Here is a 6,154-nt window from a genome sequence, read left to right as displayed (position 1 = left end):
ATGGCCTTGAAATTTGATGTTGAGCTTTTTTTGCCATCTATTATCATTGTTACGGCCATGTTTCATCCAAATGAAGCCATCTTGCACTGTTTGAATGGCCTTGAAATTTGATGTTGAATTTTGTTGCCATCTATTATCGTTGTTACGGCCATGTTTCATCCAAATGAAGCCATCTTGCACTATTTGAATGGCCTTGAAATTTGATGTTGAATTTTGTTGCCATCTATTATCGTTGTTACGGCCATGTTTCATCCAAATGAAGCCATCTTGCACTATTTGAATGGCCTTGAAATTTATGGGAATTTTGTTGCCATCTATTATCGTTGTTACGGCCATGTTTAGCCAGTTCTAACCAACATCTTGCACTATTTGAATGGCCTTGAAATTTGAAAAAATAAAATTATTTATTATCGTTGTTACGGCCATGTTTCATCCAAATGAAGCCATCTTGCACTATTTGAATGGCCTTGAAATTTGATGTTGAAGTGTTGCCATCTATTATCGTTGTTACGGCCATGTTTCATCCAAATGAAGCCATCTTGCACTATTTGAATGGCCTTGAAATTTGATGTTGAATTTTGTTGCCATCTATTATCGTTGTTACGGCCATGTTTCATCCAAATGGAAGCCATCTTGTTGAAAAAGGAGCAACTATCTACGAATCGAGAAGTACCGCAACATTATCGGGTCAACGCCACGACTGAATGACTTCCACCGTAAGAGGACAGGAGCAACAGTCGTCATAAGAATTTCAGAAACATCGCCGTAAGAGGATAGATACTGATTTTCTTCGCAGAGAATTCCAGACCATCACCGTAAGAGGCACGAGGCGGAATTTTCATAATCATTTTGAGGTATCCCTAAAATGAAACTTATGTAAGTAAAAGTGAAATAAGCGTGAGTATATAAAATCAAAAGCAAAGTGAATCGAAAATATATAGTGAAAGTAATAAGAGTTTCCAAATTGATTTTCAAAAATTTCTACAAAAACATAAAATTAATAAATAATTAAAATCAATTTATAATAATCCTGGACGAATTAATAGAATCACTAAATAATTTTTCATTCAAAATGTCTCAACAAGAAGTAGTGGATAGAATTCTAAGCAGACTAGCTGCTTTAGAAGCACAACAACAATCGATTCCTGGAGTAATAGATTACTCGGACCCCCCATTACATTTTACGAAAACTGACGGAACAGCCGTAAGTCCTGAATCATTCGATAAAATACCTGATCTTGTAAAAGATTTGCCTGTTTTCTCTGGTGAACCAAGTGAGTTAAATAGCTGGATTGATGATGTTGATAGTATAGTAAAACTATACCAAACCAACAGTACCAATACCGTGGAACAACAAAACAGATTCCACATGGTTTGTAAATTCATTCGAAGAAAAATTAGAGGTGAGGCTAACGATTCCTTAGTGGCCTCAAATGTTGGAATAAATTGGAATTTAATCAAGAAAACCTTAATAACATATTACGGAGAGAAACGTGATCTTGAAACACTTGACTTCCAGATAATGAGCGTACAACAAAAGGGTCGGTCGTTAGAAGTGTATTATGACGAAGTCAACAGACTATTGTCATTAATAGCAAACCAAATTCATACTGATGATCGATTCTCTCATCCAGAAGCATCTAAAGCTCTCATTGAAACTTACAATAGGAAAGCCATTGATTCCTTCATAAGAGGACTTGATGGAGATGTGTACAAATTCATAAGAAATTATGAACCCACATCATTGGCCGCTGCTTACAGTTATTGTATTTCATTCCAAAACATCGAGTGTCGGAAAATGCTTACCACACCAAAATCATACATACCACCTTCCGCACCCAGGAATCTTATCCCAATAGTACCAAGAATACCAACAAAACCAAATATGTACAGACCACCAACCACTCCAAACCACCCCAATTCACCAATTTACTACAGACCTCCTACCTATCTAATTCCGCAAAATAGACCAAATCAAAACTTTTACAACCCACATTTACGCATTAGACCACCTGTAATTCCACAGAGAAATCCGTTTAAACCACCAGTCGCACAAAACCCGCCACAACCAGAACCTATGGAAGTTGATAGTTCCATCCGTTCTAAACAGGTAAATTACGGTAATCGTCCTAATTTTTCAGGAACATATAAACCACCATTAAAAAGAACAAGAGCATTTAATATAGAAACAAACACAGGAAACGAGCAAGTAGAATACGAAGAGGAAATGGCAAAAACATTAGAAGAATGTGACGATGATGTGCTCTCCGCCCATGATCGATACTTGGCATGCATTAACAGACAAGATGGATCAGAAACATCCGAAAATGGAGAAGAAGCCGAATTGAATTTTTTAGAATGAGTTCCACATTACCATATTTCCTTTACTATGGTAATGCAAAAGAGCCATTACGAATCTTAGTAGACACAGGATCTAACAAAAACTATATACATCCAAAATATGCAAAAATTTCTCACGACTTAGAAAAACCATTTTTTATCTCAACTGTAGCAGGAGACGTCAAAATATCAAAATATTCACAAGCTAGATTACTTAAACCATACTCGGACAAGATGATAAAATTTTTTCATCTTGAACAACTGAAATCGTTTGATGCTATTTTGGGTTGGGATTCTTTAAAGGAAAATGGTTCATGGATAAATACAGTACAAGACACATTAATAGTAAATGGAAAATATACTATTCCATTATTGCTATACAAGCTTCAAGAAGTTAATCAAATAAATATTCGCGATGAACATTTACAAACTCAAGAAAAAAATGATTTAAGAAATATGCTCCACGATTTTCAAGATATATTTCAGCCTCCCGATAAAAAACTACCTTTTACAACAAAGGTTAAAGCTGAAATAAGAACTACCGATCAATCACCAGTTTACAGTAAAACATACCCATATCCACAAGCACTAAAATCGGAAGTGCATTCCCAGATAAACAAACTTTTAAACGATGGAATTATACGACCATCTCGATCTCCATACAATTCACCTGTATGGATTGTCCCTAAAAAACTTGATGCTTCTAACGAAAAAAAATATAGACTTGTCATAGATTACAGGAAATTAAACTCAAAAACCATAAGTGATAGATACCCTATTCCAGATACTGCATCCGTTTTGGCCAATTTAGGTTCAAATAAATATTTTACTACATTAGACTTAGCTTCAGGATTTCATCAAATTCCTATGCATGAAAGAGACATAGAAAAAACTGCGTTTTTAATTAACAATGGGAAATACGAATTTGTACGTATGCCTTTTGGTTTAAAAAATGCACCATCGATTTTTCAAAGAGTAATGGATGACACATTACGTGAACATATTGGAAAAATTTGCTTTGTTTACATAGATGACATAGTAGTCTTTGGAAAAACTGTTGAAGAACATTTAAAAAATTTAAAAACTGTGTTAGAAACACTTAGGGAAGCTAATTTTAAAATACAACCAGATAAATCAGAATTTCTTAAATCAGAAGTTGAATTTCTTGGCTTCATTATTTCTGCAGAAGGTCTTAAACCAAACATGAAAAAAGTAGAATGCATCCGAAAATACCCCGAACCGACGACATTAAAAGATTTAAGAGCATTTCTAGGACTCTCCGGATATTATAGACGTTTCGTAAAGAATTACGCAGAACTTGCGAAACCCCTTACGAAACTTTTAAGAGGAGAGGATGGCCATCGCCAAATTTCCAAAACCAGTCAAAAATTTCACCATAACTTTAGATGAATCAGCAAAAAATCATTCCAATACCTTAAAGAAGTGCTATGTTCAAATGATGTTTTAGCTTTTCCGGATTTTGAAAAACCCTTCATTCTTACTACAGATGCATCAAATATAGCATTGGGAGCAGTACTTTCGCAACAAACCTCAGATGGAGAGAGACCAATTACATTCATTTCCAGAACTCTTTCCAGAACGGAAGAAAACTACGCGACTAACGAAAAGAAATGCTAGCAGTAGTATGGGCATTACAAACTCTAAGAAATTTTATCTACGGAGCAAAACTTAAAATTTTTACCGATCACCTCCCACTAACATTTACACTTTCCCCAAAAAATAATAATGCAAAACTTAAAAGATGGAAATCATTTTTAGAAGAACATGATTATGAATTATGTTATAAACCAGGTAAAGCAAACATTGTTGCAGATGCTTTATCACGTGTTCAAATTAACTCCTTAACTGCCGTTATACCTACTCAACACTCAGCAGAAGATGATGATAACGATTATATTCTTTCAACAGAGGCACCCATTAATGTTTTCCGAAATCAACTTATATTCCGATTAACCCCTAACTCCTCCTATGAACTAACAATACCATTTCAAGGGTATAAAAGACACACCTTCTGTGAATCTGAATTTTCAAGTGACTTCATTAAACAAACTTTTAAAAATTCCTCAATCCTAAAGTACGTAATGGTATATATTGCGATCAATCCATAATGGGAAACATTCAAGAAATTTTCAAATCAATGTATAATTCAAAAGTAATAAAAATTCGTTATTCTCAATTGAAAGTAGAAGATTTGCAAACAGAGGAACAACAATTAGAAAAAATTAAAGAAATACATAACTTTGCACATAGAAATGTTAAAGAAAATTCTATACAATTCATAAAGAAATATTATTTCCCTGGAATGCGTAAATCCATTCAAAACTTCATTCAAAATTGTGAAATTTGCAAACTAGAAAAATATGATAGAAAACCACAGAAGTTCATTCCAATTAAAACCCCAATACCTACCTATCCAGGAGAAATAGTTCACATAGATATTTTTGCCTATAATGCAAATAATCTTTTTATTACATCCTTGGACAAATTTTCTAAATATTTAAAAATCAGACCTATAAAATCAAAATCAATAGCCGATATTAAAGATGTCTTGTTACAGCTTTTATATGACTGGAATCTTCCAGCAGAAATAGTAATTGATAATGAGTCTTCTTTTGTATCAAATGTTGTAGAACAATCAATATTGAATTTAGGCGTGAAAATATTTAAAACTCCGGTTAATAGGTCAGAAACAAATGGTCAAGTAGAAAGATGTCATTCAACTATACGAGAAATAGCCAGATGCATTAAATCTCTTAATCCAGATATGAGTATCACTTGCCTTGTACAACAAGCCACTTACAAATACAACAACTCTATACATAGTTTCATTAAAGATACACCGAGAAACATTTATATTGGAGAATTTTCAAATGACCATTCATTTGCAGAAAGATCAAAAATACGTGAAGAAAAAGATAGGAAAATCGCTCAACTTTTCAAAGAAAAAGAAGAGAAAATAGTCGATCAGGAATATCAGACTTATGAACCAGGAAGCATTGCATATGAAAAAAATAAAACAAATAACAAAAGAGAGAGTAGATACTATCCCATAAAAATAAAAGAAAATCATTCAACTTATAAAATCGATTCTAATAACAGAAAGGTACACAAAGTTAACCTTAGGAAAACCAACTAACAAAAAATTTACTAACATTTAAATTTTTTTCTCTTTTCAGACTCGCCATTTGCGTGTCATTTACAATTGTTTATGCTAACATAGGAATACATGATATAACTAACAACCCCTTAGCAGTAATTCCATTAGGTCGAGCACGAGTCAAGACAGGAAACATAAGAATCATACACCCAATCAAGATAGATCATTTAGAACAAGTTCTCATAAACAATGATGCAGAATTAAAACACCATGTGAACGACAATCCTCTTTACAATATTATAAAATTAAAGGTTAATAAATTGCATGAAACATTTAACAAGATTAGGCCACACACGAACAGAGAACGACGATGGGATACTATTGGCACCATATGGAAGTGGATCGCAGGAACACCTGATGCTGAAGATTTACGTGTTATAAACTCCACTATTAACTCTTTGATTGAGCAAAATAATCAACAAGTACTGATTAACGACGAAATTGATAAACGCTTGTATGATATAACCAGAATTGCAAACAGCGTACTCCAACTGGAAGAAGAAAGATTTCATCAAAGATCGAATGAAATCATCCAACTAATTATCATCTCAAATCTCGATCCTCAGCAAAACTATTTAGAAACACTGGAAGATGCTATTTTACTAGCAAAACATGGAATACCCAGCAGCAAACTAT

This window comes from Anopheles arabiensis, unplaced genomic scaffold, assembly GCF_016920715.1.
Source record: "Anopheles arabiensis isolate DONGOLA unplaced genomic scaffold, AaraD3 Autosomal_pericentromeric_contig0017, whole genome shotgun sequence".
NCBI lineage: Eukaryota > Metazoa > Arthropoda > Insecta > Diptera > Culicidae > Anopheles > Anopheles arabiensis.
This window is presented reverse-complemented; position numbering follows the sequence as displayed.